Below are 12,884 nucleotides of genomic sequence, written 5' to 3'. Positions count from 1 at the left end.
TCGAATGCTTGTGCATTGCCATAGAATAATAACAATAAATATTATAAGCATGGTGGCATCTATTCTCCATCATATAGTGACAAATAGAAACTCTATTCCACTTTCCTTCTCGGCAATCTTCGTGTCTTTAACCAGCCGTATCGCTCGCCACCAAATACATACCATCCATGATTAAATAGTACAAGGTACACAAAGCTTACAATGGCTTAGACTTGTAATGCACATCTTAATTTTAGCAATAATAACATCATTGATGCAACCTTCAATAATAAGTTGATTGTAAATAGAAAAAGTTTGGTTTATCTTAAATCAATATTTCTTTTACAATGCCATGAACCTGGTGTCAGTAGAAAACTCTAAAACACCCAATGCAATGGGAAGAAAAAATCAAATATATCATTTTTTTTAGAGAACAAGATCTCATGAAGATCAAGTATTCACCTCTCTTCAATTCATACGTGATTGCCTCCAAACAACAAACTTACACAGGGATATTGATCAAAATACAATTGTATTTCACGTGCATGAGTGTAGTGCGTTGGTTGTGAGTGCTTGAGTCAAATAATATACTCCCTCCTTTCCATATTATTTGTCTTCAATTTGTCTACATACGGATGTATCTAACCTAGACTACAAACTTCAGAAGGGGCTCGCATGGATGACCCAACCACTAATAAGATTACATCACAAAAAACGATATAACTGTGGAGAGGAAGCACGGAGCCACAAAGCAACAATGAATAGTCGAGCACAACATCGAGGACATGACAGTTTCAATTTTGCATACGGGCTTCATAGGAGAAGATTGCAAGCCACGCAATGACGTAGTTCAACGCAACATTCGGGGAGCACCGCTTGCTGAAAACTGTTCTCATAGTCATCGTTGCCGCAGTGGCCTCGCCGCCCACAGCTCTGACTTCTTTGTGACAGTCAGAAACCAGCAAAGGCACACCCATGGGTGCACCGGACCTTCGACGCTAGAAGGACAAGACGCAACCCCGCTCTGCTTGCTAACATTCTCGTTCAGGTGAGTGTACTGATTGTATATACATGAGATATTCACATGTACGCCAGAAATCCACTATCATAAATAAAACACTTAGTCTACAAATAGACATTAGATAAAAAAAGAAGCAAAGTGTATCGCGGGCTTATTAATGTATTTGGCGAAAGAAGAACAGAGCAATTTACATATGTAGAACAACTTTCGCATCACAAACCTAAGGCACCTGAGGAGATATGGATGACAACAGCAGCATGTGACAGTAATCACTAATCACTGCTATCATCCAGTACAGAAATAAATCTTGAATCTGCACAAACAATTGATGTCATTAAGTGCAAAAACTAAAGCTTGAAGCTTTGCAAAATATCAACTGATTTAGAGAACTAATTCGGTAGATTTAAAACAATTATATGGGACAATATTCAGGAGACACAGTTATCCATTCAATTAAACAATCACGCAAACAGGGAAGAAAATACTCATATCCAGAGATCGGCTTCTCTCAACATTGAGATTTAAATGAATGAGAACCCTTAAATCTATGTCTGTATTTGCTTGTATTTTCAGAGATGTGCCCGCAAACTTGTTTAGTCATCAATTCAACAGATATGCATTTCCATTGTAAAATTATTCCTTGCAGGGTACACCTGTGCAACTAACAAGTATTTCTAAACACCCGCAAAAAAACAAGTATTTCTATAAAACAAATATTACCGTCTTATTACTAACAGCCACATCAATGGCCGAGTTACAGAGCACAAGGGAGGAATAGTGGTAGGAGAAGGAAACCAAGAGATTTATCGAGCCGGCGAGGAAGAAGATAGAAAGGATCGCCAACCACCAGCTGGTAAGCTGGCCATGAAATTTATATGCATAGCAGGAAGATGACCATAACATATTGGGAGAAAAAAGTACATAGACATTTCCAACATTTACTGGAAGAAAAATATACTTCAGAACATACTCTAAAACAATGTCTAGAATTATGTATAATGTCATTGATTGTGTTTTTTCTTACCCTCCTAAGGTAAATAACAGATTCGTCGCGGTGCTCGATTATAAAAAATACATGCTAGGTGATGTATTATGCAAACAAAATGTAGTACATTGCATCATCTGTACAAACAAATACATGCTAGGTAACAGATTTTTGTTTTGTTTTGCATGATGAGTGGATTACTGCCACATCCGGTTTGAAGCATACAGTTTCAGGTTTGTATATACGTGAACCTCAGCTGAATATGTCCCTATATACGTAAACCTGGTGTAGAATTTTGAATGTCCCTATATATGTGGCCCTGGCATAGGATTATCAAACGCATGTAAACATACATATGCAGGATTTTGATTGCCTCGAATCTCTCTACTCCTTAGGTCATCCCTTCTAAATGACAAGCAAAGCTAGTTACAGATATGAGAATAAGATAGGGTCCAAGTAAATTTAATGTTCCCATTTCGGACTCTCAAAATGCACAGGTCCAATAAGATAAAACTATTGATCTAACCTAACAAAGCATGAGGGGAAGAAAAGATAAATTTCAGAGTACCTAAGTTTTTTTCACTATGAGTAGAGGAGCGAGGCGTTGGACCTGTGCAACGCAAAGGGCATATGCAATCTTACTAAGTTGATGAAGGAGTCTTATAGGTATTCCTTTTGGAGCTTCACACAGAACTCAAAGTCTTTGTCATCCAGAAGTACTATAAATATCATTTGTCAAAGGAGTAACACGGATGATCAATGAAATGAGAAATGAAATCAGCATGAAATATTACCATATATAGATCAATGTTCCCATCCTTACTCACACTAAAATGAACGAATCCCTGACTGCGGCTGTGAAGAGGGTGGATGTTGGCTTTTACTGGCCAATTTCAAAGTCATAGGCAGAAGAATTTCGATGAACCACTAAACGATCAATGTAAATTTGGACCTAAAATAAAGAAACAAAGTATTTAACCCACTTTCTTTCATTTCCCAATGGGCTATCATCAGATAAGGACAATAAAGACAACAATTTAAATATGGTATAGGCAACAATGACTATGGAAAATAAATAGCATGGACACGTTTTACTCTATACATAAATATCCACACTTTAGTGAAAAAGGTAGACACACTAAGCTGATCCATGTGCGACCAAGCTAAGAAAAGAGAAAAAATATCCAAATGGATTTCAGCAAACATATCTGATTAAAGCCAACCGTTTCCACTATTTATTTCAACAAAAAAATAGCTCTCTACATCCCTCTATATTGTCTTGTTATATATCTACCAAATGGAGCAAAATGTTATCCTAAATAACTTACAGACATCAATTTGTGCTTCAAAAACTAATGTGAATTTAGTTACTAAAAATTTATAACCTACTCATATAACATGAGATCAAGGCTCGGCGTCAAGTGGTTGCTGTACCTGCAGAATGTTGTGATTTTTTGAGTCCGACTGCTACTCTCGTACAGTATCAAATATACAGAATAACCTGGCCAGTTGCAGTGAATTGTTGAGATGCTATAGAGAATATCCAAGCCAATAGTGATTAAACAACAACATAAGAAAAGAGCATGAGCGAACCAAGAACATCAACTGGATGGCTTAAATTATCAAATAGATCAATCAAAACTACTGATCGAGCAGCTATGCTGAGAAGATGTTGAGCGTGGAGCACCCTGATGCTTCTGCCACCGAGCATGCACTCCGGTCATGCACGTATATCCACCATGTAGAAACACATACAAAGGACTGTTAATTTCTACTGTCGCCAGCAGATTGATTGCAAGGAAGGCGGGGTTGACCTTGTAAAAGACTGAAGATCTTTCGGCCTTGTTGAAGCCAGCATGAAGGTCAAGGAGAGAAGGGCATACCTCGGTGGTCATCGCCGCATCCTCAGCTACAATCTACCTGCAATTCGTCGAGAGGGTGTCGGAGATGCTGCTGCAAACTGGAGCATAAGAAGAAAAAAAGCAATGCCATCCTTAGGATCAAACTGGAGCTCCTCTACATCCTCTAGACCTGGAGCGCAAACACAATTTTAATCATTTGAGCAACTCATATCAGCAGGCATATAATGATGGATTAGTGCTCACTCACCTTTGCCAGTGCAGTTTCTGATTAAACTATTTGGATGGAACATTCCAGCCTCTCATCTGCTAAGAGAAAAAACTCATATGTCAGCATTGACATTGTGCTACGTCTGAGGGCATCCAATATATGGATCAACAACCAAAATAAAGAAAACGAGCATGAATCGAGGGGATGAGATGAGTCAAAGTGGTATTTGCAATCAACAAGACATAGTGTAGACTAATCAAGTCTCTTCTCTATGCACCTCTATTGGGTCTGCAAAAAATGAAGAGCAATCTTGTGCCTTTATATAAGTTCATATTACATAGGAAAAACTATCACATGAGAACAATCCCATAAATACAAGACATCCGTGTTGCATATGAGGATTTGACATGTAGGCATTTCCTTTTTGTTCCTAGTAGACATGACAGAAAAAAATCAGCTTCCAAAACTTCTTTCAAGCAAACTTTGGACTTAAACCAAATACCAAATCTTATTTATTTATAAAGAATATGTATTAGATGCAATGCTTTATAGTATTAGCTTAAATCATTGGAAGCATCAGCAAGTCCTTTTGCTACAACTTTCATATCCTTCATCATGCACCTAGTAGATTGAACTTTTTCAGCCAAGAGGCTTCAAATGTCTACAAAACTATTTAAGCACAGGTAGTGCACTATAAGGCGAAACTATTAGCATAGATAGTGTGCTATAAGGCAAAACTATTAGCACAGTGTATTAAGTGGATATATCTGGCCATCCAGAACCATCTATGTGATCAATCGTTCGGAAAAACTACCAAAAGTATGCAAAAGAAAGCACATTATATTCAGTAAACACCGGAAACTGTATTCTTAAGTAAACGAATTTTAAGAAATCCATAAGCCCAAAACACAGCGGATTAGGATCAGATCAAAAATGCTTTGAGCTGTAGGACATGCCCTAATGCCCAAGAGAGGTGACAACAAAAATCTAAGCTATGCCAAAAGTACAGGGAAGGAAGCTTTTAGACAAAGTTGTATTCCCTCCGTCCCAAAATAAGTGTCTCAACTCTAATATAACTTTATATTAAAGTTAGTACAAAGTTGAGACACTTATTTTGGGACAGAGCGAGTAGTAAGCAAGCACCGAAAAGTTTCTAAGATGTGTGCAGCCTGCGGAATATACACTGTGCGCATATAAAAGGTAGTACTTTGACATGTATTGGAGTAGACATGCAATTTAAAAGCTAATAATTTGTCATGAGCTCCTCTACATAACTTGTAACATGGCTCATATTAGCTTGAAAACCCAAAAGATACTGGCAACAGTATGTGTAAAAGAACTATGCTTGTCCAAGACCAACAGCAATAGAAGTGCTACTCCACTGGACAAACAAGCGACAGTCCAACTTAAAAATATCATAGTAATACTGACACTTGATTTGTCGCCTTGAATTGAAGAATTACTATGGACAATAAATAAAAGGGTTGAATGACCATCAGCATTGTGCAAAAAGAGAACATTTCAGGCAGATGGGGAAGAGTGCCCAAACCTCCACCAAGCAGTTACTTCTGTAGCTACAATTCTTTCTCTTGTTTCAGGAAGAAGAGTGTAGCGATCCCTCATGAATCCTTCAAATCCAGACTGAGATAGATAGTGATGAGAATTCAGTATTTATTACTTGCACCTGAAGCCTATTTCCGTAATACTAAAGTAAAACAGTTTCGCTTCAGCTAAAACTAATTAAATAATTTTGCTTATGTGACACTACATCTAACAAAGTTCCTGCCTGCTGACATGTTGCATTCGATCCCAAAAAGAATGAATACATGACATATTGACATAGCTGTAGCATGCCCATTCTTATTTCAATGGTCTTCTACAAGGACCGTCTCATATCCCATCAACCATGGAAAAACTTCTGGTAAGGCTACAGATGCCTTCGTACTTAATAATCTCCTATAAATCCCTATCATATTAGAGCTCAAGCAGAGTTGGAGAAATATGCAGAGTCCAGAATTTAGCAGGAACTACAAGGTCCGTTTCTTTGGGAATGGTGGCAAAAGGACCAAGACAAGTTAGTGAAAGAAACACCTGAGTTATCTTTAGCAGGGAGTATCCTTGTATCCCAGAATTTATAAGCAGGCTTCCAGACTTCTTCACGGTGACCTCTGTGGTGTGCTTTTCAGAACCAAGTTTGAATCCTGAAAAGAAGTCCATTGTATAAGTAATTAGATAACTCTGAAATGATTCATCAGGGAGGGACTTTTTCCTTTACCATGACATTTTGCAATATACCAATGTGAATATTTACCACAGTAAATGTAAGAAAGTTATTTGTCAAAACAAAAACAAAATTAGCAAATAATTGAGAAGAAACAGTCTGCTCAATTATCATAATCCTCCTTTTTGACTATCAGTGGATCTACCAGGAATATAAGTTTTAAGGAGAAAATAGAAGGCATACAGGAATATAAGTTATTTGTCAGCACTAAAATCAACCCATTAGAATAGTGGAGCAGAGTAGACCAGGGAGGGAACCGGTGGCTTACCAGATTACCGGAGTGGAAGGAGAACCCCCCCCCCCCCCCCCCCCCCCCCCCCCCCCCCCCCCCGCGCGCACACACACACAACATGTAGCCGGCTCTGTCGTGGACCTGCATGTGTGAGGAAACCTCGCCAGGGAATCACAAATCGAAACCGCATCAGCGAACCAAAAAACCCCCCCCCCCCCCCCCCGCGCGCACACACACACAACATGTAGCCGGCTCTGTCGTGGACCTGCATGTGTGAGGAAACCTCGCCAGGGAATCACAAATCGAAACCGCATCAGCGAACCATGATCGCCACACGAAGAATCACAAGATACATATATCACTAACATTAATTGGCTACTGACTAAATCATAACACACGCAAAAAAACAGTTATATACAGCATAAGGAAAAACAAATCATCATGTGAATCTCATCCTTGACATATGTACAGCAGAGGCCTTGATGTGTCAAGAACCCTTGACACATCAAAAGTTGCAAACACTTTGATGCGAATCTCATCATTCTATCGTCAAGTAAATAGCTGCAAACAATCTGATCCGTGAAGAAGAGTTTTTTACAAAATATGGCACATACAAGAATCTTGTAGGAATCACTGATATGGACAAGATCAGAGCTAATTTAGCACTTGAGGGCCTATAAAACTGAAACATGTTTCTCTGATGCCTTTTTTAGGTGATAGAAATAAGAAAAGGCATTGCAAGTATAGTAGAGCAGAGCAAGGCAGAGGAGGGAACCGGTGGCTTACCATCTTGCCGGAGTAGAAGAAGAACAGGGGCGAAACTGTCGCAAGCAGCAGGCATCACAATTTGCATGTGTGAATGACAGACATGAACTCGTGCAGCCGTACCCGCAGATGTAACCGGCACACAAAGAATCGCAAGATACATATCTCAATAACCTTGCTTGGCTGCTCTCTAAATCATAAATAAAACACAGAAAATTTGAGTGTGAGTCTCACGTCGCATTTGTTCAGAGCTGACTTTTTTAGCTTATAAAAAATCATTGAAAAACTGAAACTTGTACAAGAACAGTGGAGCAGAGTAGAGCAGGTAGGGAACCAGTGGCTTACCAGATTGCCAGAGTGGAAGAAGAATCCCCCCGCACGCACCACACGCAGCCGGCTCTGTCGTGCACCTGCGTGTGTGAGGGAACCTCGTCAGGGAATCACAAATCTAAACCGCATCTGGGAACCATGACCGGCACACGAAGAAAGAATCACAAGATACATATTATCACTGACATTGATTGGCTACTGACTAAATCATAAAACACAAAAAGTAATTCAGTTGTATACAGTACAGCATAAGGCCCAAACAAAACAAATTATCATGTGAATCTCATCCTTGACACATGTACAACAGAGGCTTTGATGTCATGACAAGTTGGAAACACTTTCGCATCCTTGTCTCATCAAGTAAATAGCTGCAAACACATTGATGTGTCAAGAACAGTTTTTTTTCACAAAATTTCGCACATACAAGAAGTCAAGAACCCTTGTAGGAATAGCTGGTATAGACAAGAGCAGGGCTAATTTAGCACTTGTTGAGAAGCTATAAAAACTGAAAGCCTACAGAACTGAAACGTGTTTCTCTGGTTCAGACCGGCCTTTTTTAGGTGATATAGAAACTTGAAAGATATTGCAAGTAGAGTGGAGTAGAGGAGGGAACCGGTGGCTTACCATCGTGCTGGAGTGGAAGAAGAACAGGGGCGCCGGAGGAGAGGCCATCAGGGTGGAAGAACGGGAGTCCCCACGGTCGGTGTTGTGTTGTTGTGGAGAAGGAGCCGACCGTCGGTGTCGTCTCACGGCAACTCCTCCTGGTGGTCCGCCTCCGTCGTCAGACGAGACCCCCATCAGTGCGTCCGTCCATGGAGGATTCCGATCTCCTTCCCATCCACGGCGAGGCAGAGGTAGAGGTGGGAATCACGCACCACGGCGGCCGGGAACGCCATGGCCGCTGCTTGATGTGGGGCCTGGGCAGGGAGAGGGTGAGGGCAGCGGCGGCGGGGGTGGGCGGTGGATGGGGGCGGCCATGTCGGAGGGAGAGGGGAACGAGATGCAGACGGCTGCCCCTGGAGACGGGAGACGAGGTAGGGGCTAGTGAGGGATGGACAGAGGGAGTCCACCGGATCTGTCGCGACCGTAAAACCAACGGAGGGGAGTTGGTGGACCGAAAAAAATCTATCAAGGTTAATCTATGAAAAAAACCGGACGAAAATGATGGGATGAAAATTGACCGGCGGAGACTACCAACTGCTCCATTAGGAGTAGAGATAGAGGATCGCAACCGTTTTCGAGGGTAGAATATTCAATCCAAATTTATTGATTCGACGCAAGGAGAGACAAAGAATATTCTCAAGCATTAGTAGCTGAGTTGTCAATTCAACCACACCTGAAAACTTAATATCTGCAGTAAGGTATTTAGTAGCAAAGTAATATGATATTAGTGGTAATGGTGGCAAAAGGTAACAATAGCAAAAGTAATTTTTTTGGGTTTTGTAGTGATTGTAACAGTAGCAACGAAAAAGTAAATAAGCGAAGAACAATACAGGAAAAGCTCGTAGGCATTGGATCGGTGATGAAAAATTATGCCGGATGCGATCGATCATGTAACAGTCATAACCTAGGGTTACACAGAACTAGCTTATGGAAAAAAACTTGCATGACATCTTTTGTCCTACCCTCCCGTGGCATCGCGGTCCTATTGAAAACTAAGGGATATTAAGGCCTCCTTTTAATAAAGTGCCGGACCAAAGCATTAACACATAGTGAATACATGAACTCCTCAAACTACGGTCATTACCGGTAAGTATCCTGATTATTGTCATTTCGGGGTTAACGGATCATAACACATAATAGGTGACTATAGACTTCAAGATAGGATCAAGAACTCTCATATATTAATGAAAACATAATAGGTTCATATCTGAAATCATGGCACTCGAGCCCTAGTGACAAGCATTAAGCATAGCAAAGTCATAGCAACATCAATCTCAGAATATAGTGGATACTAGGGATCAAACCCTAACAAAACTAACTCGATTACATGATAAATCTCATCCAACCCATCACCGTCTAGCAAGCCTACGATGGAATTACTCATGCACGGCGGTGAGCATCATGAAGTTGGTGATGGAGGAAGGTTGATGATGACGACGGCAACGGATTCCCCTCTCCGGAGCCCTGAACGGACTCCAGATCAGCCCTCCCGAGAGAGTTTAGGGCTTGGCGGCGGCTCCGTATCGTAAAACGTGCTGAATCCTTCTCTCTGGTTTTTTTCTCCCCGAAAGTGAATATATGGAGTTAGGGTTGACGTCGGTGGAGCATTAGGGGGCCCACGAGGCAGGGGGCGCGCCCAGGGGGTAGGGCGCGCCCCCACCCTCGTGGATAGGGTGTGGGCCCCCTGATGTGGATCTTTCTTCCAGTATTTTTATATATTCGAAAATAATTCTCCGTTGATTTTTCAGGTCATTCCAAGGACTTTTATTTCTGCACAAAAATAACATCATGACAATTCTGCTGAAAACAACGTCAGTCCGGGTTAGTTCCATTCAAATCATGCACGTTAGAGTCCAAAACAAGGGCAAAAGTGTTTGGAAAAGTAGATACGACGGAGACGTATCAACTCCCCCAAGCTTAAACCTTTGCTTGTCCTCAAGAAATTCACTTGATAAACTGAAAATGATAAAGAAAAACTTTTACAAACTCTGTTTGCTCTTGTTGTTGTAAATATGTAAAGCCAGCATTCAAGTTTTCAGCAAAGATTATGAACTAACCATATTCACAATAACACTTAGGTCTCATGTTTACTCATATCAATGACATAATCAATTAGCGAGCAATAATAATAAATCTCGGATGACAACTCTTTCTCAAAACAATCATAATATGATATGACAAGATGGTATCTCGCTAGCCCTTTCTGAGACCGCAAAACATAAATGCAGAGCACCTTTAAAGATCAAGGACTCACTAGACATTGTAATTCATGGTAAAAGAGATCCAGTCAAATCATACTCAATATAAACTAACAGTAATGGATGCAAAAGACAGCGGTGCTCTCCAACTGGTGCTTTTTAATAAGAGGGTGATGACTCAACATAAAAGTAAATAGATAGGCCCTTCGCAGAGGGAAGCAGGGATTTGTAGAGGTGCCAGAGCTCGGTTTTGAAATAGATATGAATAATATTTTGAGCGGTATACTTTCATTGTCAACATAACAACCGAGAGATCTTGATATATTCCATGCTACACACATTATAGGCGGTTCCCAAACAGAATGGTAAAGTTTATACTCCCCCTCCATCAACAAGCATCAATACATGGCTTGCTCGAAACAACGAGTGCCTCCAACTAACAAGAGTCCCGTGGGAGTTTTGTTTGCAATTATTTTGATTTGATTTGCATAAAGAATGGGACTGGGCATCCCGGTGACCAGCCCTTTTCCCGTGAGTGAGGAGCGGAGTCCACTCCACTTGAGAATAACCCGCCTAGCATGGAAGATACAGACAGCCCTAGTTGATACATGAGCTATTCGAGCATACAAAACAGAATGTTTATTTGAAGGTTTAGAGTTTGGCACATACAAATTTACTTGGAATGGCAGGTAGATACCGTATATAGGTAGGTATGGTGGACTCATATGGAACAACTTTGGGGTTTATGGAATTGGATGCACAAGCAGTATTCCCGCTTAGTACAAGTGAAGGCTAGAAGAAGATTGAGAAGCGACCAGCTAGAGAGTGACAACAGTCATGAACATGCATTAAAATTAATCAACACCGAATGCGAGCATGAGTAGGATATAATGTACCATGAACATAAATATCGTAGAGGCTATGTTGATTTTGTTTCAACTACATGCGTGAACATGTGCCAAGTCAAGCCACTCGAATCATTCAAAAGAGGATACCACCCTATCATACCACATCACAACCATCTTAATAGCATGTTGGCACACAAGGTAAACCATTATAAGCTCCTAGCTAATTAAGCATGGCATAAGCAACTACAATCTCTAATTGTCATTGCAAACATGTTTCTTTCATAATAGGCTGAATCAGGAATGATGAACTAATCATATTTACAAAACACAAGAGAGGTCAAGTTCATACCACCTTTTCTCATCTCAATAAGTTCATCATATAATCATCATTATTGCCTTTCACTTGCACGGCCGAATAGTGTGGATAATAATAATAGTGCACGTGCATTGGACTAAGCTGGAATATGCAAGCATTCAATTCAAGAGAGAAGACAAGGTAATATGGGCTCTTTGTTAGATCAACAATAATGCATATGAGAGCCACTCAACATTTTCGTTATGGTCTTCTCCTCTCGACCCCAAAGAACAAGAAAAGAAATAAAATTATTTACAAGGGAAAGCTCCCAACAAGCAAAAGAAGAACGAGAAATCTTTTTGAGTTTTCTTTTTAGTTATTACTACTACAAGCATAGAAAATAAACTAACTAAAAGCTACAACTATTTTTTTGTTTTTCTTAAGGTTTATCGAACACACAAGAAGAAAGCATAAAAAGGAAAATAAACTAGCATGGATATTACAATGAAAAAGCATGAGCACCGACACCTAGCATGAGTGTGTGAACAAGAATGTAATGTCGGTGAGAAATACGTACTCCCCCAAGCTTAGGCTTTAGGCCTAAGTTGGTCTATGGCCACGGCTGGCCTGACGGATATCCAAAGTTATAGTTGGGGTCGTACTGAGATGCAGCGGCAATTGCCTGATGAGCTGCAGCTTGGAGGCGAGCTATCTCCGCCCTCCTCCCGTACTCGGTCGCCTCCTCCCTGGTTATGACATATCTCCCGTTTGCCTGAAAGTCAAAGAAAGTAGGAGCAGGGAGAGCGACGTGATAGGTGCATCGTCTGTCAAAGATTAGTCGGTACTGGAGGAACTGATCGTTCCTCTCAACAAACTGATGACGAACCATAGCATCATAATCTAGATAAGAAGGAGGCAACTCAATATCATCTCCACGTATGGGTATCTCAAAAAAGTTAGCTATACGAGTTGCATAAATTCCACCAAAGAAATCTCCATGAATACGATTATTATGCAACCTACATGCAACAATAGCCCCCAAGTTGTAATGTTTATCTCCTAAAACAGCGCTCCTGAGAACGCTAAGATCAGGTACACACATGTAACATGCTTCATCTTTACCGTTTATGCACCTTCCTATGAAGAGAGCAAAATCATGTATAGCAGGAAAATGAATGCTCCCTATGGTGGCTTGTGTTACATCTCTAGATTCCCCC

General features: G+C 40.6%; 1 long non-coding RNA gene across 13 annotated transcripts; it reads right to left on the bottom strand.

Moving 5' to 3' along the window:
* Nucleotides 1–552: 552 nt before the first annotated feature.
* LOC125544862 lies at nt 553–8,734 on the bottom strand. 13 transcript variants are annotated; one of them, XR_007299769.1, is made up of 10 exons: nt 8,288–8,733; nt 7,679–7,743; nt 7,355–7,523; nt 6,147–6,256; nt 5,605–5,696; nt 4,095–4,150; nt 3,420–4,016; nt 2,554–2,937; nt 1,221–1,313; nt 553–1,081 (listed from the first exon to the last, which is right to left on the bottom strand). It is a non-coding gene; the product is annotated as an uncharacterized LOC125544862 (long non-coding RNA). The 13 variants fall into 13 exon arrangements; XR_007299770.1 differs by having other exon boundaries at nt 1,230–1,313; XR_007299762.1 differs by having other exon boundaries at nt 553–1,313; nt 2,554–2,704; nt 2,780–2,937; nt 8,288–8,732.
* Between the last annotated feature and the right edge of the window lie 4,150 nt (nt 8,735–12,884).

The sequence above is a fragment of the Triticum urartu genome, chromosome 3, assembly GCF_003073215.2.
Source record: "Triticum urartu cultivar G1812 chromosome 3, Tu2.1, whole genome shotgun sequence".
Classification (NCBI taxonomy): Eukaryota; Viridiplantae; Streptophyta; class Magnoliopsida; order Poales; family Poaceae; genus Triticum; species Triticum urartu.
This window is presented reverse-complemented; position numbering and strand designations above follow the sequence as displayed.